Source organism: Amblyraja radiata, chromosome 32 (assembly GCF_010909765.2).
Source record: "Amblyraja radiata isolate CabotCenter1 chromosome 32, sAmbRad1.1.pri, whole genome shotgun sequence".
NCBI lineage: Eukaryota > Metazoa > Chordata > Chondrichthyes > Rajiformes > Rajidae > Amblyraja > Amblyraja radiata.
The window spans coordinates 14,850,560-14,873,135 of NC_045987.1; the positions used below are offsets into that span (position 1 = coordinate 14,850,560).

The window sequence follows — 22,576 nt, forward strand, 5'->3', positions numbered from 1 at the left end:
TGACCATCTTCAAGAAAGGAAACAAATCGACAGTAGTAGTGAGAGAAGACTTACTGTCGATACCACACAAGGTCCAAGGCAAAAATCAGATACATTAATAAACTTCAAACTAATTAAAACACATTGTATTATTGACTTTCTACAGGCAAATTGGATGTATACTGTTCCCTGGCTGTTAATTGAGGTTGGTGCAGAGGCATAGAATAGAGGACATGGCCAGCACCAAGTTCAACTCAATAAACCAGGAACAGGGGCGGTAAAAGATAACACTGTTTAAAGAAACAGTTAGATAAGCCAACCGTATATTGCCGTGGTCAATAGATGTGACAGTAACCCTTCAAATTGCCAATATGTGCAGATTACCTGTAAGGAAGGAACTGCAGATGTTGGTTTACACCAAAGATAGACACAAAATGCTGGAGTAACTCAGCGGGACAGGCAGCATCTCTGGTTAGAACAAATGAGTGAAATTTTGGGTCGAGTCCCGTCTTCAGACTGAGAGTCAAGGGAGAGGGAGACACAGAGAGATGGAAGGGTAAGGTGTGAAAATTAGACATTAAAGGGGACGGGGGTCAAAGAAAATGTATAATAGATCATTGTTAGCGAGGGGAAGGAGACAACGAAGCATCCAAAGATGAAGTTAAATCAGGAGAATAGTCAGACTGGTCAGAGAACTAGGATGGGGGAGGGATGGAGAGAGAGGGAAAGCAAGGGTTAATTGAAGTTAGAGAAGTCAATATTCATAACGCTGGATTGTTAGCTGACCAAGAGAAATATGAGGTGCTGTTCCTCCATTTTGCGTTGGGCCACACACTCTTCTTCTTCTTATCGAGTCCACACACAAGATTAGAAGTTGTTCAGCCAGAGCTGAACACACTTCTCGGCATCTGCACAATGGTGTCTGTCTTGCGCTTCTTGTGCTTCTTGTGCGTGGTGGTGGAAAGATTGGTTGAAACAGGGCCGCGACGTGAACGATCTTTCCTTGGCCCCGGGCCACACACTGACAGTGGAGGAGGCCCAGGACAGAAAGGTCAGTATGGGAGTGGGAGGAATATTAAAGTATTCAGCAACCGGGAGATCATGTAAATTTATGCAGTGTGAGCGGAGGTGTTCAGTGAAATGATCGCCGGGGCTGCAGTTGGTCTCGCCGATATAGAGAAATCCACACCTGGAACAGTGGATACCATAGATGAGGTTGGAGGAGGGGCAAATGAACCTCTGCCTCACCTAACTGTCAGGGTCCTTGGACACAGTCGAGGGAGGAGGTATAGTGACAGGCGTTGCATCTCCTTCGGTTATTGAGAAAGTACCTGGGGAGGGGTGGTTTGGGTGGAAAGAGATGAGTTAACCAAGGTGCTGCGTAGCTAACGGTCTCTGCGGAAAGGGGTGGAGATGGGAAGATGTGGCTACTGGTGGGATTCTGTTGGAGGTGGCGAAAATGTTGGAGTATGTGCAGTATGCCACAACTGATGGGGTAAAATGTTAGGACCAGGGGGACTCTGTCCCTGTTCTAACTGAGGGGACGGGGAACAAGAGCGGTGCTGCAGGTACTGATGAGATTACCTGTCTGCTTGCATGATTTGTTGATACTCATCCAAACATAAGGTTCGACTCCTAAACAGGAAGAGGAGAAATGTGATGTTTTTAATTTAGTTTTAGAGATACAGTGGGGAAAGAGGCCCTTCAGTCCGCCGAGTCTGCACATTAACACTATCCTACACACACTAGGGACAATTTACGCTTACACCAAGCCAATTAACCTACAAACATGTATGTCTTTGGAGTGTGGGAGGAAACTGAAGATCTCAGAGAAGACCTATGTGGTCATGGGGAGAATGTAAAAACTCCTTACAGACAGCACCGGTAGTCGGGATCGAACCTGGGTCTCTGGCGCTACAAGCGCTGTAAGGCAACAACTGTACTGCTGAGCCACTGTGTCGCCCTCTAAAAGGATGTCCCGAACACTCCAAGAAGTTGTGGGTAAGAAGGAACTGCAGATGCTGGTTTACACTGAAGATAGACACAAAATGCTGGAGTAACTCAGCAGGACCGGCAGCATCTCTGGATAGAAGGAATGGGTGACGTTTCGGGTCAAGACAGTCTGAAGAATGGTCTCAACGTGAAACGTCACTCATTCCTTCTATGCAGACGTGCTGCCTCTCCCGCTGAGTTACTCCAGCATTTTGTGTCTATCTTCACCGTAAGAGGATGTTACTTCATCGAAGGAAAGCATGAAGGGATCAAGAGGCAGTGAACTTTGAGAAATTTGCTACATTGAGATGTTGGACAGTTGACAAGATGTTGTGATGGAAAAAGAGCACAAACCAAACTTTTTCAAATAATTTCCCTCCCTTTTAATGTCAGCAACTGAATCCAGATCACTGATCTGAAGGCTGAAAATTAATTTGACCTGAAATTGACATTAGTTTTCTGTTGTATTGAAAAATTGTCGTGCATCACAAGTGGTGCGTCTGGTGTTGAAGGTTATACAGATAATTTATTAAATATTTTAATCTCACATGTTTTTAATCGGTTTGTAGGTTTAATTAGCTTCTGTAAATTGCCCCTAGTGTGTAGGGAGTGGATGAAAAAGTGGGATAACATAGAATTTGTGTGAATGGGTTATTATAGTCAGCGTGGATTCGATGGGCCAAAGGGCGTGCTTCCATGTTGTATCTCTAAACTAAACTAAACTAAATTCCATTGCGGAGCTTGAATGAAAGTCACCAAAGGAAAATCTGTGCCATATTACTTTTCACAAACTTTTCTTATCATATTGTAGCCTCCATCTCTCTCGTGCAATGTTAGGAAGGTAAAGGGGCTGTCCCACTTGGGCGACTTAATTGGCGAGTTTAGAAGAGTAATGTCATGTAGAAGACCTCCGTCCACCTCCTTCGACTATGTTGAAGAATAGCTTCGACTAGCTACGACTAAAGGGCCTGTCCCACTGTACGAGGTAATTCAAGAATTCTCCCGAGTTTCCCCTGATTCGAACTCGGAGAATTACAGTAATAGCCACTCGTAGGTACTCGGGGCTCTCGTGGACATTTTTCACAGTGCTGAAAGAACTTCACGAGTTACCGCGTTTCCCGAGTACCTGTCGTTAGCATTACGAGTCGCTACGAGACATCCACGAGCTCCGACGTAGCCACTATATACATTCTACGTACTTACCATGAGTTTGATTTTTTTTAAACTCGGGAGAGCTCTTGAATTACCTTGTACAGTGGGACAGGCCCTTAACTTCGGGAAAATTGGACACCGAATAGTGGAGAGTGAAGACGACCTCCTTTGACCTCCTTCGACCTCCCTTCAACTATGATGAAGACTATCTATGACCACCTTCGACTACCTTTGACTACCCTTGATTACCAACGACTAACATGCCGACATACTACGACCTACTACGACTAAACCTATGAGTAAAAAAAGTATCGATTTTTTTTCCATGGCAACCTTTTCTTACTCGCGGGCATTTTTCAACATGTTGAAAAATACGCTATGACCTAGCTGAGGCCTCAAGTACACGGGGACTACTCTCGAGCATGAAGGAGAGTTACAAAGACCTCCTATGACCTCGTGTCGACCATGTTGCGAGTATGAGTCAAGGGATAATTTGCCAGATCGCGCGGATTAGGTCGCCCAAGTGGGACAGCCCCTTTACTTGTTCCCTGGCTCCTATGGTACCACTGTAGGGCTGTGTCACTGTTTGGAAACCACAAATGGCCCAGGGTAACTTTCCAAAAACTGCCAATACATATTCTAGGCTGGTGCTGAGAATTTCTGTCACGGTACAAATGAGGTCAGAAACTATTCCATGTATAGAACTAATAATTGCTGTCACAGTGGTATTGCTGTTACAGCCATGTTAAAATTCAGTGTCCACGGTGGGTCATGGGTGGAAATTTCTTTAGCATCTCATTGCAGGTTATGTAGCTGTGAAGGCAAATGTGTAATTAAATGAATATTTGTGTAATCGCAGATCTTTTGTTAAAAAAAAAGTGCTGACATTACAATTCAAATCATTCCAAATGTTAAGACAATTTCTAATCTCCCTCACCATCAGCAATTACTATAAATGTATTCTGACTTTTCATGGCTGTTGTTAGCAATTATCCCAGGAGCCATTGTAAAAGAATTTTAGCTGAACCAGACTGTTCCTATTTTTTTTTTTTTTTTTTTAATTTCAAAATATACTTTATTCAATTGGTAAATATATACAATTCCTGAACCATTCAAACAAAATTCATCCGACATGTTCGGAGACTATACAAATTTTTCCAGTACAATTTTTTTTTTTTTTTACATTTGTCAAATTTCACCAAACAGTCCCCCACCCGTGCCACTCTGTGGCCCCTGTCCAAGTAATAAATATATACAATGTGTACACAGTGCGAAAATTCCATCTGACATTTCAAGTTCCACAAAAATGTCCCCCACCCGTGCCACGCATGTGGGATACCTTCCCTTAATTTAAATGTTTTTTTTTTTTTTAAATTTGAGGGGCGTCTCCACCATACCGTGTCCCCCATGTCCAGCAGTGGAAGGACCCTAGACTGTGGCCCTCCCCCACTGAGCCTTGGCGTTGGCTGCACCAAGCTTCAGCGAGTCCCTTAGCACGTACTCCTGCAGTCTGCAGTGGGCCAGTCGGCAACATTCCCTGACGGACATCTCGCTCTGCTGGGTGGTGAGCAACGCTCGGGCAGACCAAAGAGCGTCTTTCACCGAGTTGATGACCCTCCAGCAGCACTCGATGTCAGTCTCTGAATGTGTCCCTGGGAACAGTCCGTAAATCACAGAGTCCTCTGTGACGGAGCTGTTCGGGATAAATAGTTCCAGGGACCCCTTCATACCTCTCCAGACTCTTTTTGCAAATCCACACTCTGCAAAGAGGTGGGCAACCATCTCCTCTCCATAGCAACCGTCCCGGGGGCAGCGTGCGCTGGTAGTGAGGTTCCGACGGTGCAGGAAGGATCTAACTGAGAGGGCTCCCCTCACCGCCAGCCAAGCCAGGTCTTGGTGCTTGTTGGTCAGTTCTGGCGATGAGGCATTTTGCCAGACAAGCTGGGCAGTCTGCTCTGGGAACCACGCCACCGGATCCATCGAGTCCTTTCCCTGCAGTGCCTGCAGGACATTCCGTGCTGACCACTGCCCGATGGACTTGTGGTAAAAGGTGTTGGTCCGGAAGAACCTTTCCACAGACGCCAGATGGGGCGGCAATGTCCAGCTGACTGGTACATTGCGTGGCATCTGCGCCAGGCCCATCCTTCGCAACACCGGGGACAGGTAGAACCTCAGCAGGTAGTGGCACTTAGTGCCCACGTGCCTTGGCTCTACACTCCGCCTGATGCAACCACACACAGAGGTGGCCATCAGGATGAGGGCGACGTTGGGCACGCTTTTACCCCCGTTGTCTGCCGACTTGTACATTGTGACCCGTCGCACCCGGTCCATCCTCGACCCCCAGATGAACTGGAAGATGGCCCGGGTGATCCCCGTGGCGTAGGAGGGAGGGACAGGCCACACTTGTGCCAAGTACAGCAGCCCCGAGAGCACCTCACACCTGATTACCAAATTTTTCCCGGTTATGGAGAGGGAGCGTTGCCTCCACAGCTCCAGCTTCTTCCCCACCTTGGCTATCCGCTCCAGCCAATTCTTGTTACTCGCCTCAGCCCCCCCGAACCAGATCCCCAGCACCTTCAAGAAGTCAGGCTTGATGGTGAAGGGGATGGAAGATCGGTCGGGCCAGTTGCCAAAGAGCATGGCCTCGCTCTTCCTGCGGTTCACCCTGGCTCCCGTGGCCGACTCAAACTGGTCGCAGATGCTGATCAATCTGCGGACCGAGTCAAAGGAGCGGATGGAGCCAGTCAGCTCCTCTAGGGTCAGTGGTTGGTCCAGACTCTCCCACTTGCTGTCCTCCAAGACCTCCATGATAGAGGACAGGAAGTTCTGGGAGGCGGTGCTGTCTGTGGCCTTTCTGTCATACAAATCCGTGTAAAAGGATTTGCAGACCCTCAGCATGTCTGTCTGCGAGGATGCTACCGAGCCATCCTCCTCCCTAAGGCTGTTGATCACAGAGCTCCCCCTGTGAACCTTATGGAAGAAGAAACGTGAGCACGTCTCATCCTGCTCCACATGGCGGACCCTGGATCGGAAGATGATCTTGGAGGATTCAGAGGTAAAGAGCCGAGCTTGCCGGTCCTTCACCTCTCTAAGTTCCTCCCTCACATCCACCCCCCTCGACTGCAGAAGGAGCAGTTGTTGCAAATCTGTCTGGAGTTGGCACAATTCCCTCTGACTCTGTCTTGCTCTCTGAACCCCTTTGGCTATGAAGAACCTCTTAATGTTCTCCTTGGTTGCTTCCCACCAGAGTGTCGGGGAGTCAAAGAGGGGCCTCGCCGTTCTCCAACGTGCGTAGTCCCTCTTTAGCTCCTCAACGTTCTCTGGGGTCAACAGCTTCACGTTTAACTTCCACGTCCCTCTGCCTGCCTTCCGGTCCTCCTGTCGGTGAGAGGAAGCCTGAAGGAGGCAGTGGTCAGAGAAGAACACCGGCGTGAGGTCGGTGTGTCTCACCATGACGGCCTTCGTGGTGAAGACGAAGTCTATCCGGGATCGGGCTAAACCGTCCGATCTCGACCAGGTGAACCGCGGCTGGGACCCGCCTGCAGGGTCGCTGAAGGCGTCGTGCAGCTTTGCGTCTTTTACCGTTTCCATCAGGAACTTGGACGTGCCGTCCAGTCTGTTGTCGGCACTGCCGGATCGTCCAGCCGCATCAATGATGCAGTTGAAGTCACCGGCCAGAACGAGCTTCCGGGACGTGGCCAACAGCACTGGGAACTGCTGGAGAACGGCCTGCCGCTCGCTCCGCACGGGTGGGGCATACACATTAATCAGCCGGAGCGGAGAACCACGGTACATAACATCCACCACGAGGAGACGCTCCGCAACCACCTCCCTGACCTCAGTGATGGCGAAGTTCCCTCCCCGCAGCAAGTTCCCCAGGCCGGAAGCACGACAGTCATTGCCCCCCGACCACACCGACAATCCGTGGGGCCACCATCGCGACCACCTCCGATAGCAGCAGAGGTGTGGCAACCCGCACTCCTGGAGAAAAGTCACATCTGCCTTGACCTTGGCCAGGTACTGTAAGGCATTAACACATCGCGCAGTGCTCTTCACACTGCGCACGTTTAAAGATGCCAGTTTGAGCTCCATTATCCTTTAGAGTCACTGGCCATTTTCCTGTTCCCTCATGCCCACCGCTTCGGTGAATTGCCTCACCTTTCCTGGGCTCAGGTACCCGGCCTCCTCAACGGATTGGGTTTCCCGTGTCGTAACCCGAGGTGTCGTTGGGGGGGGGGGGGGCTGCTCGTTTTACCCCCTTCTGGGTGCGCCGCTTCCCCCGTCTCTCGTGGCTGGGGCACGGTGACAGGCTTACTGCTCCCGGAAACTTGGAGCTGAGGCCCATTGGCCGCTGCACTGCTCCCGGTTGCCCGGAGCTGGTGCCCATTGGCCGCTACAATGCTCCCGGTTGCCCGGAGCTGGGGCCCAACTACCACTGCACTGCTCTCGATGCCCTGAGGCTGGAGCCCCTCGACCACTGCTCTGCTCCCGATGTCCTGGGGCTGGGGCTCCTCGACCGCTGCTCTGCTCTCGGTCTCCTGGTGCTGGTGGACAATCGGCCTGGTCCTTCTCCTTTCCTCCCCGGTTTTCTTCCTGTGTGGTTTCCCATTCGCCTCATCCTCCGACGAGGAGAGGTTGCTGCCTTCTGTCAGGGAGAGAGACCGTTTTTGGGGGTTTTTTTGGGGCTTGCCAACCCCTTCTGGCCTCTGCTCCGTGTGCTGACCTTTCTGGTGTTTTCGATACTTCACCGTCGTCCAGAACTGCTCTCCCCCCTCCTCCATCGACTCTCCCTCCTGGGCTTGGTGCTGGATTTCTCCTGGCACTTGGGGGCTCGAGGTGGTTGAGGTGGTTGGGCTGTCCTCATCCCTGTTTCCCCTTTCTGCTGGGGACTTGGCAGTGGTAGTGGGTGTCTCACCTACCCTGGGGGTGCTGTCAGCCGCCCCTCTTGTTGCCTGTGCGTATGAACAGGCTCTTTTTGGGCAGGCCCTGTAAAGGTGGCCTCCCTCCCCACACAGGTTGCAGTTCTTGCTGGCCTGACAGTCTTTAGTCTCGTGGCCCTCCGTTTTGCAGTTTTTGCAGACCACTGCAGTGCATTGGGCCACCACATGCCCAGGCTTGTTACATCTTCTGCATAGTCTGGGTTGCCCCACGTAACTTAAATAGCCTCGGTTTCCTCCAATTGCGAACACCGAGGGAGGGTGGAGGAGAGCTCCTTCCTTGTCCATCCTCAGCTTCACCTTGACCTGCCGCTTGCTCGTCCAAATCCCATGCAGATCCTTCACGTCCACGCTGTTCCCTGCTCCGTCGACGTAGCGAGCAAGGAAGGTGAGGACATCCACTACGGGCACATGTGGGTTGAACATATGCACCGTGATCGTCCTTTCTTTTTGGTTTGGGAGGGTGAAGAGTGGCTGCACCTTCAGCAACGACAGCGGAGCTTCATTCCCCTTCTCCTGGAAATCCTTCATCAGCTTTTGCCATCCTGTCGGAAGCACAAAGGTAACGTCGAAGTATCCGTTACCCGGGAAGTCCTGGAGGCAGTAGATATCCCTGGGCTCAAACTTGCAGGTCTCCAGCAAGACCTTCTTTACAAACGTATCTCGACAGAAGGGCATCCTCTCACTGAGGTCCTTGACACTAATCCTGAGGGTATTGCGGATATCCTGTCCTCTAGCTCCCATTGCAGCTGCCATTGCTACGATTTTACACCGCAATCTGCAGCTCTTGTCCTTAATGGACCGCCAGGACTGTTCTAACAAGAACAGATAGCCCCTTTCCCTGTTCTAATAAGAACAGACGCTCTCTTTTAACACTCTTTTACCACTGATAAGAACAGATACTACACTTGATCTTAGCCAAAAGGCCGAGTATCGATTTTTTTTCCATGGCAACCTTTTTTTACTCGCGGGCATTTTTCAACATGTTGAAAAATACGCTATGACCTAGCTGAGGCCTCAAGTACACGGGGACTACTCTCGAGCATGAAGGAGAGTTACAAAGACCTCCTATGACCTCGTGTCGACCATGTTGCGAGTATGAGTTGAGGGCAAATTTGCCAGAACTCGCGGATTAGGTCGCCCAAGTGGGACAGCCCCTTTACCTGTTCCCTGGCTCCTATGGTACCACTGTAGGGCTGTGTCACTGTTTGGAAACCACAAATGGCCCAGGGTAACTTTCCAAAAACTGCCAATACATATTCTAGGCTGGTGCTGAGAATTTCTGTCACGGTACAAATGAGGTCAGAAACTATTCCATTTATAGAACTAATAATTGCTGTCACAGTGGTATTGCTGTTACAGCCATGTTAAAATTCAGTGTCCACGGTGGGTCATGGGTGGAAATTTCTTTAGCATCTCATTGCAGGTTATGTAGCTGTGAAGGCAAATGTGTAATTAAATGAATATTTGTGTAATCGCAGACCTTTTGTTAAAAAAAAAGTGCTGACATTACAATTCAAATCATTCCAAATGTTAAGACAAATTCTAATCTCCCTCACCATCAGCAATTACTATAAATGTATTCTGACTTTTCATGGCTGTTGTTAGCAATTATCCCAGGAGTCATTGTAAAAGAATTTTAGCTGAACCAGACTGTTCCTATCTGAGTGGATGCGCATTTTATTATATCACAGGATTTGCTGGGTATATTTTCATTGTCAGTTCACCAGAAGAATCAATTACTCCCCAGAGTCCCACAGAATCAGAGGCAACATTTGTTTAGTTATACATTCTTGTGGGCTTTGCAAGGATGCCTGTGGTTACTGCCTGTCCCAAGAAGCTCTGAAGACGTAGCGGAAACTGTTTTAATGTTCTGTCCGTGTGGTCACTGTGTTAACGGTGTTGTTTACAGGGGATCCAAGATCTAATATAGAATTATAATTGAACTGCTATATATGTCCAAGTCAGGTGACGTGTGAGTTGTAAAGACCCCAGAGAGTGAAAAGTGTCTGAAGAAGGGTCTCGACCCGAAACGTCACCCATTCCTTCTCTCCAGAGATGCTGCCTGTCCCGCTGAGTTACTCCAGCATTTTGTGTCTCTCCACTGTGTCCTTTCCTGATGATGGAATTCATGGTTTGGGAGGTCCTGCTTAGTCCTTGTGAATTATTGCACAACTATCTTACAGTGTAGACTGCATCACGGAGCACTGGTTGGAGAGAATGAGGATGTTCAGGTTAGTGATTGATGTGTCAGTGGAGTGGCTTGTGGTATTTTGTGCTGCTCGCTATACGTGAGGATAATTTATAGAACATTAAGAAAACGTAATTGAACTCTGCTTTGCTGGGTACGAGCCTGTCCAAATATCACTCTCCACTTCTCACCCCAAATCTAGGTATTGCCCACATCTTGCTGCATGTGACAGACATTATGGGGATAGCACAAGACAAAATGGAGACAATCCACTTGGCCATCTCAAGGACGGTGCAATCATCATTCCAATGCTGTCATGGTCAGAGATATCTACTACAGGATTCAATCAAGTAAGGTCATAAGGTCATGTTATAGGAGTAAAATTAGGCCATTCGGCCCATCAAGTCTACTCCGCCATTCAATCATGGCTGATCTAACTCTCTTTCCTAACCCCATTCTCCTGCCTTCTTCCCATAACCTCTGACACCTGTGCAAATCAAGAATCTATCTATCTATCTCTGCCTTAAAAATATCCACTGACAGCCTCCACAGCCTTCTATGGCAAAGAATTCCACAGGTTCACCACCCTCTGACTAAATAAATTTCTCCTCATCACCTTCGTAAAAGAATATCCTTTCATTCTGAGGCTATGAACTCCTGTCCTAGACTCGCCCACTAGTGGAAACATCCTCTCCACATCCATTCTATCCAAGCCTTTCACTGTTCTGTCTGTTTCAATGAGGTCCCCCTCATTCTTCTAAACTCCAGCGAGTACAGGCCCAGTGATGACGAATGTTCATCATAAGTTACCCTACTCATTCCTGGGATCATTCTTGTAAACTACCTCTGGGCCCTCTCCAGAGCCAGCACATCCTTTCTCAGATATGGTGCCCACAATATTGTCACAATATTCCAAATGCGGCCTTACCAGGACCTTATTATCAGCATTACATCCCTGATTTTTGTATACAGCCCTCTTGAAATATAGTTTTCTTTCATTACTACCGATTCGACTTGGTATCGACGAAGATTAACTATTTGAGAATCCCGCACCAGACACTTCCAAGTCCCTTTGCACCTACGATTTCTGGATTCTCTCCCCATTTAGAAAATAGTCTATGCCTTTATTCCTACTACTAAAATGCATGACTCCACACTTTGCTACACTATATTCCATCTGCCACTTCTCTGCCCACTCACCCAACCTGTTCAAGTCCTTCTGCAGAGTCCCTGCTTTCTAAACACTACCTGCTCTTCCACCTATTTTTGTATCATCCACAAATTTGGTCACAAAGCCTTCAATCCTCTCGTCCAAATCATTAATATACAACGTGAAGGGTAGTGGCCCCAGCACCGACTTCTGTGGAACTTCTTTCTTCACTCAGTTCTCTAATCACCCATGACCAACGTAAAACAAAACATTCTCTAATCATCCATCACAAGAAGTACAGCAGGATTTTCATCAGCTTGGCAAGTGGGCTGAAGAATGGCTAATGGAGATTAATGCAAATAATTGCAGGAGGGTGCATTCGGGAAGTCAAACCAGGACTCTGGGGAATATTGTTGGACCCTGGGGTAGACCAGAGGGATCTAGGAGTGCAGGTATGTAGTTTCCTGAAGGTGATATCACAGGAAGATATCCTGGTCGAGAAGCCTTTTGGCCTTCATCAGTCATGGTATTGAGGATAAACTTGTTATATTACAATAAAATAACATGTTGGTGATGCCACAGTGTTGTGTTCAGTTTTGGTCACCCTACTGTAGGAAGGATGCCGTTAGGCTAGAAAGAGTACAAAAAAGCTATACAAGGATATTACCTTGACTTGGGGGCTGAGCCATAGGGAGAGGTTGAGCAGGCTAGAACATGGAGTGCAGGAGGCTGAGGGTTGATCACATACAGGTATATAAAATTACGAGGGGAATAGAAACGTTGAGTGCCCAGTGTATTTTACCCAGGGAAGGGGAATCAGGGCCCAGAGGACAATTTTTTAAGTTGAGAGAGAAGTATTTAATAGTCACCTGAAGGGTAATTTTTTTACACAGTGGGTAAATGGAACAAGCTGCCAGAGAAGGTAGTTGAGGCAGGTATTATAACAGCATTTAAAAGACATTTAGAGGGAAATGGATAAGAAATATTTAGAGAGATGTGGGTGAACCGTGAGCTGATGGGACCAGTGAAGATGGACATCTTGGTTGGCATGGACAAGTTGGGCTGAAGGGCCTGTTTCCATGTTGCATGACTCTGTGGCTCTAAACTCTAACAATGTGCTCCCCCAAGACCAGGCCACCTCAGTCAATGGCAAGAATATCCAACCACTATTGGTGATAAACAAGGAAATTGGATTGCCAACCTCTGCTGCTTCTGAGTTGCACTGAACATGGCAAAATATTAAATGAATGACTGAGGGAGAGGTTTTATTGTTTGATTTCACACCATGATATTCCGAGCACATGTTGAGTCCCAATATCCCTCCCTGAACTGTAGACCATTGCTGTGTTTGCAGGGTCTTGTCGTGTGAGTGGTCGTACTCAAGGGACCGGGGTGAAGAAGTCTGAGTCCTGCTCGATGGCTCTGAATGCATATATGACTAATATCCACAATTGTTTGACTCGTCCCCATGCCAACTCTCAATTTTGACACCAGTTCCCATTGTAAAAGCGGCGGACATTGTAATATTGACGAGGCTTTTCTTGTCTGCATCGGGCCCTGTCCCCGTGTCCCCATTACAGTCAGGTCTTGCAATTTGTCCTGTGTTGAATTCAACTTTGCAAAGATCATATGGGTTTGAACGCCACTCTCTGATTGTTTTTAATGACCAGACCTTTAAATTACTAATTCAACACCACATTGTGCTCTAAGAATCACCGCAAAGTATTTTAAGATCTTCTACACATGTTTATGGGTTGAATTCTAGTGAAGCAGATGATGCGGCGCCATCATAGAATATAGATTCAAGGATCGGCAGATGCTGGTTTACAAAACTAAAGGACCAACGTGCTGGAGTATCTCAGCGGGTCGGGCAGCATCTGTGGAGTATATGGAAAGGTGACGTTTCGGATCGGGACCCAAACTGGAATTGGAGAATGTTTGCAGTAGAGACAGGAGCTGTTTGGCCCATTGTTTAAATGCTGCTTAGCACTGTCCACAGTCCCGCGTCTCTGAACGTACACATCCAAAAACGTTATAAATATGAGGAAGATATTTCCTCCGCCACGCATTCAGACACAGTCAGGGCCGCGCTACCCTATGCGTCATTTTTATTTCTTCATTTACTCTCTAATCCTATAATTACTTTTAATTTACATCCCCTTGATTTTTGATCCCTGTGATAAAGAAATTGGGTCCCTATTTGTGTCCTCTGGGCCTGTTATACCTCGTTCTTCCCCGCCCTAGTTTATCCAACCCTTCCTCTGCTCTCGAGGTGTCCTAGCGGCTTTTCCAGTGCAACCTCGCCTACCCTGCCGAGTGGCTACAGCATAGCTCAAGCTGGGCTCGATCTTGTATTGCATTGTCCGTCTGCAACCGCTCCAATATGCCATGGCTCGGCTCATAACGGAAACTGCTCAGGGTGCCCATTTTAACCACCTAATTCACAGATCTTTACGAACCTATGGACGTACATTCTGTATACTTTCTCCGACACAACTCAGTATCCTTCCAATGATCCGCGCCCCATGATCTTGTTCCATCTCCTGCTGCAATCCTCACGTTTCCAGCTTAGATTTAATTTGGCTTTTTTCCTGCCCAACTAGACAAGCCTCTACAACTTCAAGGTTCCTTCCCTCTGTCGACAGGGCAGCGATGTTTGCTTCATCGGAAACATTATTTATCTCCAATGTTTTAACAGTGCGGTAGGAATTATGCTATAATGTCGGCGAGATACAGACCCTGGGAAACGTTACAATCGAGGATCGTTTCGGAGGATAATTATGTTATTTTAATGCAGTTAGTGAAAGTCTTGAATGCAATTTCAAAATGCAGAGAAGACTAATCAGCGTCTGAGGAAAGAGATACAAGGATCCTAGACTCCGCATCAGACCCGTCGAGAACTTCCAGCTTTCTCTGATTCAATTTAAAAGGGGAATCCTCCTGGCAGGAAGTAGTTGCTCGGTCTGTTCCACCCGATGCGCTTCCATTAAAAAAACCTGTATGAAATTATTGTTTATTTCACTCACTATATTGCAACTCGTGTAAACAGGGCCGACGGCATCTGCTGTTCACTAGATCCGGGTTTAGCATCAACCCGGCGACATCTTGCATCAGGTGATGCTTCCTCCCCAGAATAAATTATAGGCTCCAAGTTTGTACCATACACATTAAAAATAGTAATCCCGGCTCTTGCCCGAACCCATTCCCCAGGAGCAGGCACCAAAGATAAAATAGTCTAAAACAAAGATGGACACAAAATGCTTGAGTAACTCAGCGGGACAGGCAGCATCTCAGGACAGAAGGAATGAGTGATGTTTCGGGTCGAGACCCTTCTCAGACTGATATCAGGGGAGATGGAGATACAGAGATAAGGAAGTGTAAGGTGTGAAAACAGGACAAAGGGAATCGAGATCTAGGAAAATGTAGACTAGATCACTGTTGTCTGGGAGAAGGTAACAACAAAGCAAACAGAGATAAACTAGCCGGAGGCGGGACGACTGGTCGGAGAACTGGGAAGGGGGAGGGATGTACAGAGAGTTACCTGAAGTTAGAGAAGTCAATGTTCATACCGCTGGGGTGTAAACTGCCCAAGCGAAATATAATTTGCGCTGGGCCTCACTGTGTCAGATTTCGCTTGGGCATCTTACACCCCAGCGGTATGAACATTGATTTCTCTAACTTCAAGTAACCCTTGCTTTCCCTCTCACTCCAACCCTCCCATTCCCCATTTATTCGACCAGCCCTAGTGTCTCCGACTACACTTTATCTCAGTTTGCTTCTCCCAGCTAACTATTCTACATTTTCCTTGATCTCAATTCCCTTGATTTCTTTGTCCTGTTTTTCACATCTCACGCTTCCACATCTGCGTATCTCCCTCTCCCCTGACATCAGTCCGGAGAAGGGGCTCGACCCGTCACCCATTGTTTCATTCCAGAGATGCTGCCTGTCTCGCTGAGTTACTCCATCATTTTGTGTCTATCTTCGGTTAAAAACCAGCATCTGCAGTTCCTTCATAAACATAAAATAGTATAATTGTTTTCAAATAAACCCGTTCCAAGTCTATTTTAACGCGACCACTTGATATTTCTGTTCGTTAAAATGGGTATTTGCTGGTGCCGGATAATCGGGAGGACTCCATGAAATATCAAATTATCACCAACCCCACACTGAAAATATATCCGTTACAATAACCATCCCCAGGCGATAACGAAGCAATTCAACACAGAACGACACTGTACAGCACAGGAAGAGGCCATTCGAACTCATCTCCCCTGTCTGCACTTATCTTCCATATATTCTCGGCCAAAAATTATATTTCTCGCGCAAGATGGCCAAGTTACAACAATGTGACAATTGAAAGTTGGGTGGATTTTTTCCAGTTGAAATGCAACTAAGCTGTGATGTTTGTCCCTTTCCCCGGGGTCCACGGTAGACGGAGTAAGTGCCAGGAGGATGCTGCTGATGTGAGTGACATGGGTATTGACTCGGCCACCACACTCATGAAGAACTGTAACACGGCCCTCGGCCCAAAACGGAGTCTTATCACAGAAACATCATCACTTCACCGACATCGAGTCCATTACCAGCACTGACCAGATTCTCGGGATGAGTTTTTCTGAACCCCGTCCAGCGCCAATTTAGTCCTCTCGTCCGTTTATCCCCCACACCCTCAGTCTCCCGGCCTCTCCATGATATCTCTGCCCAGCCGTGTGGCATAACTCGGGCCAGCGATCAATGGCCCATCTTAACCTCCTCGCTTCCCGCCAGGCATTAAACTTGACCATCTCACCCAAAGATCTCTGGTATCTTTGATCTCACCCAGGGATGTAAGACGATTCCGTTTCCGAACTGTTCCGCAACTGTCAGCAAGTTACTTACCCACTTAGGAAACCTGAACGGAAACCTCTGGAGACTTTGCGCCCCACCCAAGGTTTCCGTGCGGTTCCCAGAGGTTGCAGGTGGTTGCCGGAGGTTGCCGGAGGTTGCAGGTAGTGGAAGCAGGTAGGGAGACTGACAAAAACCTCCGGGAACCGCACGGAAACCTTGGGTGGGGCACAAAGTCTCCAGAGGTTTCCGTTCAGGTTTCCTAACTGGGACAGGAGCATTAAACTTCCCAATCCGAGTGGAGTTTCGAACCGGATTCGTCCAGAGGTGCCCGATGCCGATGAACCTCACCGGCGACCCTGCGTGACATATTTCATCATGAATGTTCAGCCCGATTGAGGCTGGTTAGTGATGACTGACATCCCTAATATTGGGGGCAAAACGTTCACCCTGCGAGGATGCCATGACCATATAGCGGCCGCTGCGGAGGTATTTTCTTTCCTCGCCATAGTTACCATCCCCTCTCTCTGTCCAGCTCAGGGCGAAGATTGCAACAATACAACTCGAACATATTCAAAGCCCTGGCCCGGGCCTTCAGACCCCAAGAATCCTTCCAGCCGTTCGGCCCATCGAGTGAGCCCCGTTCCGGCAGTGGCGGTGGCGGAAGGACAGGAGACGGAGACTTTGATTCCGGCCGTAGACAAACACACACTTTTTGTTCACTTCACATAAACATTTTCTGTTTTACCGCTGGTATCAGTTAACTGCATTTTGTCTTCCTGATTTGCAATGAAATTCATTCAATGACAGAGTCGGGGAGACATACAGCGCGGAAACAACGTTAGGTCCAATTCGTCCGGACTGACCAAGTTGTCTGACTAAGTTAGTTCTAACTACCTGCACCAGGACAATATCCCTCTACATTTTCCCTATCAATGTATCAGTCCAAATATATTTTGAATGCTATTATTGTACCTGCCTCAATCACTTCCTATAGCAGCTCGTTCCACATATGCACCATAATTGTGAAAAAGTTGTCTCTCGGGTCCCTTCTAAATCTTTCTCCTCTCACCTTCAACCTGTGCCCTCTAGTTTTAGATTCCTCTACTCTGGGGAAACAGATTGTGGCCTTTCATCTTATCTTTGTCTATTACGATCGTGGAAACCTCTATAAGGTTATCCCTCAACCTCCAACCTCCCACCCTATCCAGCCTCTCACTATAACTCGAACCCTCCGATCCGTTAACATCCTCGTGAACCTTTCTGTGACCGGAGCCTGACCCTGACCCGATTCCCCGATATGTTCAGTGGGGATGAATGGCAACATCATGAGATCGAGGCTTTATCAAAATTGTGCTTTCTGGTGACTTTTTAGAAACAGTTCACTGGGAGAATTCTTGCAAACATCCGCTATCACACTGACAGAACTGAAATACCCCGTCATCCAACCTGTGAAGACAGTGTGAAATCTGGCGGTAAAATTCCGGTCCACAGGATTGCTTTATCATAAAAGTGATTTTTAAAAAGTCACGAAAAACTTTTGTTAAAGTGACACCTCCCCCCCCCCCCCTCCCCCTCCACTCCACAGACACCCCCCCCCCCCCCCCCCCCTCACACAGACACCCCTCCTCCGCAAGGTGGAGGGAGGTGCCCCCTTTTCCTTTTCCCATAGACCCCGCACAGACACCCTCCTCCCGAAGGGGGACCCCTGCAAGGATAGAGCGGATGAAGAGGAGGGAAGCTGTTGTAGACAGGATGAATAGTGTAGTTTAGTTGATAAATTTAGGAACATCCCCTCCCCCGCCACCGTTCTCACCCTGAGCTCCAGCCGCAGTAAGTATAGCGATTATTAAATGAGCGTCTTGGCCACTTACCGGAATCCCAATGCGAAGACATTGCATTGGATCAACATGTTTCAAAGTAACGATTACTTTCATAAATGACGGGTGCGATTCGCTCAATAATTCCTCGCTGATGAACCAGGACATTGTGCGGTCTCTTGTTCCGCGTTGTCCACGATGTTTATCCAAGTCCATCACTGCTACTTGTCAATATGACTCATTCGGATCAAACTTAACTCCGCTTAAATCGGTTCTTCAATAAACTCGTATGAAACTTCCTGTGTATGCCCGGCTTTAAAATTGAAAATCACATTGGATAAAAATAATATTTTCTCTGGTGAACTAATGAACTATTTCGCCAGGGGGAGGGGGGGCGGGGGGACTGCCTCTAAAGTAACGGGATTGCTCGTTCAGAGGGTTGGCATAATTACAATGGGCCGAGCAGCCTCCTGTCGGATTCTCAGATTCGTCCAGCATTTCTGCAGCGCATCTGCCCCGGAGTTTGTACACAGGCACCCTCTTGTATTTTTCTTACGTCGCTTTTATTTTGCATTAAATAAACTTTCCTGCTATGGACTCGGATTACGCCCGAGCCGCACGTTCCGGTCAGCCACTGTGGATCTACATCTTTGAGGCTTTTGGGCATTTTCTGTTCACCAACTCCTGATGATTCCAACACTTCCTTTAAGTCTGAGGAACCTTGATAATCTGCTGTCTCCATTGTGACACTTTTGTGAAACTCTGATTATTTTTTGACGCATTGTCCCAAAAAGAAACTAATAAATATCTACAAACAGTTGAAATGATTAGGGTTAATCCCAATGGTTGACCTTTATTAAGCGGGGTTTCGAGCTCCCCTCCCCATCCTCTCTTCCACCTCACTGCATTGTGGCCGCGGTTTAACGCGGTTAAGGAGAGGCCGTGAGGCTATGAGTCGCGCCGTTCTCCTGAATGTATATCCTGAGGTGCTGCCTGACCCGCTGAGTGATCACAGCACTTTTTATCCCTAAACTATTTGTCACTTGTTTACAAGCGTGTTTAGGCAGAAGTACATTTAATACCATTGAATAATACACCGTGAATAAATTGTTGTACTCAATTATCTATTATGCACCAATATCATTAAACTGGAATAAACATATTTATTTTATTTAATCATGTAACCACTCAACTGTTCGAGCTCCCTGTCCCCTGGAGGTGAGTACAATCCTGGGACTTCCCACTCGCTGACAGTCCGGGAAAACGTCTGGCCCGGGGTGAGGTGTAAATGCCATCTTGCCCAGCTAATGGTCTCCGCCCCCCGGGCCTGACACCCGAGACCTTCACCTTCACCACGGAACTGCCCGGGTGGCTCGATGTAAAATGATTTAGTAATAACACGAATTAGAATCGTGCAGCACGGATGTGGCCATTCGGTCTATTCCTGCTGGTTATTTAACTCTCTGCCACTCTGCACTTTTGACTCCTTCATGCTGCCATTTCTTTGCGGAGTTGCCATGAAAATCTCTTCCATCCCCTTTCAGGCGGTCCAGCAAAATGCTGCAAAACCTTTCCACTTGTTTCCCCTCGGTGACCCACCGCAACCCCCCCCCCCCCCCCCCCCCCCCCCCCCCCGCCCCGACGCTGCACCCACTTCCCGCACACAAACTCTGCTCACCGAGTGGCGGGGGGTGACGGACGAAGCACCCGGTTACTCTGGGGTTTTTTCCCTGGCAGCGGTTCTCCCATCGGAAGCTTCGAGTCGCCGTCAGCAGCAACTTCCCGGCGCTAGCAAAATGTAATCTTGATAGTTCCTCACTCAGAACAGTTTACTCGTTGAAACATAACATGTTCTCAGTCACCCCGGTTCCCCCAAATGCTTCCAACACATTAAGAGACACCAAATAAAGAGTGAGCGATAGACAGCTGTCAAAGTGAATGATGGAAGGGGGGTGGAGAGGAAATTCACTCAGAATTCAAAACTGACGAGTTCTCGATGTGCCGGAGACCACTATACAGGCTGGGAACTGGCATGAGCCGACAGTTGTTTTTCTGGCCAGCACGAACGGAAAGGGCCGAGTGGCCACCTCCAAGTGGCGCAGCGGTTCCACGAATTGACTTTAAATAACTTATTTAGACAAAGGTTGTTGTCATAGAAAGGTTAAAATCCGCTTCTTACAGATCACTCGTTTGAGAGGCAAAGCCGATTCTAAAGTCAATCCGAAGAAATAGAAACGTTCCTTAAATTTCTGCAAGTTGAACATTTATTTTTTTCTGAGTTTGGGGAAGGAATGGCGAGGGTACTCAGTTCGGCCATTCGTTGCCCGTGGAGGTTCGCTTAGAATTGAAGCAAATGAAGAATATTTCTGTAATTGAGTCAAAGCGCTCACCCTTATCCCTGGCCTTCCAAACCTTGACATCAGTGATATCTGTGCTCACGACAACCATGAGTTTGTATAAACCGATAACAGTCCCGTCACCACTTCACCAAACGAATTAGATGCGAGGGTGCATATTGACCGCTAACGCCGTGAATGCAATTAACCAATGTACTATGTGGGGGAGATGGGGGTTCTAATAACGGAGATGGAGGCATTTGTAATTCCCCGATACACTAACGCATTCGCATACATGATGCTTATTCTCAATATTCAGGATCATTTGTATAGTAGGGGAACACATTGCCTGAGCGACAGTGAGTGAAATGAATATGGAGAAAATATTAAACAATTCTGAATAGGCTGCGAGTTCCTGGAGAATTCTGCAATACTTTGCTTGTGAATGCAAAGGACAGGGCAGCAGGGACGCGGACAGATTTTAGCCAGTTGAGTTGTAGCTCTCTGGTGATGGGCCGGTTGACAGCATCGTTCCAGAACATTCGCCGCACAGACCGTGGGTTTTACACTGAGATGAACCACTTTCGCTGTGAATGTGCGCCGTGCCCATACTCACACCGATCAAACTGATTCCCTGGGATTGCTGACTACACCCATGTCTGGCTGCGCACAGTGTTGGCTCCATGGGTATGAGCGATCTCAGGTAAGGTCGCTGAGAATGTCCCAGGTATCATTGTTTCATTTGGGGAGTGTGGTTGGTATGAAATAACTTCGTGAATGCAGCTGGTACTAGCTAACCGGCCTAGTTAATGTAGCTGATGCCAGCTACCCCCTTCTGGTTAATATACTGTGAACCAGCTCGGCCCCCAGGCGAATCCGCGTCTAGCGGTCAATCCCCAGGTTACATTACCTGCTGTCAGCAGTCTCCCTGGTGAATGCACGGGGCACCGTTCATGTTCCCCCTGATAAAAACTACGTGCAACTTTGTGGGAGTCGTGGGAAGTTTCTAAAACAAAAGAGAACGACTTCGCTGATTGCTGAAACATAACCCAGAAATTAGACAGTAAACGAGAGACATTAAATATAACACAACAGAACCTCTGGATAGTGAGGGGAACAGATTCAAGCAACGCGATTTACAATCGGCCTCGAGCAAGAAGACCGAGGGACAGCAAAAGGTTTTTACTGAAAGTAGTAGCGGTTGTACTCGGAGCTGAAGGCTGTCAGAATGAAGCGATTTAAAGAGTTGGTCTGTCTATAACTAGTGTGATTATGTTACATGTGGTGCGATGTACCTTAAGTGGCGCGTCTGAGAACAATTTCATCCGTGATTAATGACAATTAATGGAAGTGGAACAGCGAATGTAGAGCCGCCAGCGCGATAGAACACATCTTGAAGGCACATTTCAGAGTCTCTCATACACTTGTTCGCGTGTTTCTCGGTGCAACAGGCAGCGAGCGAAAGTTGAGCCGCCAAGATGCCACAATCTCAAGGACACTCTCATCCCATTCTCCCCCCCCCCCCCCCCCCCTCCCCCCCTCTACCCCTGCCTCCCAACTCTCTCCCCAGACCAATGCGAGCCTGAGCGTAGAAGCATCGGGAACATCGGATTCCTGTGGATATTCACTGGGCATTGTGTTTAAGAAGGAACTGCAGATGCTGGAAAATCGAAGGTACACAAAAATGCTGGAGAAACTCAGCGGGTGCAGCAGCATATATGGAGCGAAGGAAATATGCAACGTTTCGGGCCGAAACCATTCTTCAGACCGGGAACATTGACTTTGTCTCGCTTATCGTTGTGAATAATGTATCGTCATAAAATATCTGCTTCCGTTATTAATGTGTAGAGTGTTCTGTACCTTTTCCTGGTTTTAATTTATTTCCCGAATAAAAGGTTAATTTCTCGTGGTCAATGATCGAAAATAATGACATTATGAATTGCACAAAGTCAGGTAAACTCTTACATTGTATGCGGCCTTTGAACTGGAGTGACTTGTTGGAATGGTCTGGAAAATGTAAAGAACTTCACCCGTGAAGTCTATAGCAATAGACTGGCTATTTCAACCTCTGAACCCTGCCCGCGGACAACCACAATAATGTTTGAGACATCCCCAACTCAGCAGGACATCGCTTCAAGACGCCGAATTCCCAGAAATTCGGCCGCAGACTGTAATGTACGCGGATTCCGCACTGG

The 22,576-nt window shown here is 47.8% G+C and overlaps 1 pseudogene; it reads right to left on the reverse strand.

Annotated features, from left to right (window-relative positions):
- Nucleotides 1-8,883: 8,883 nt before the first annotated feature.
- Nucleotides 8,884-8,998, reverse strand: LOC116991110 (annotated as a pseudogene).
- Between the last annotated feature and the right edge of the window lie 13,578 nt (nucleotides 8,999-22,576).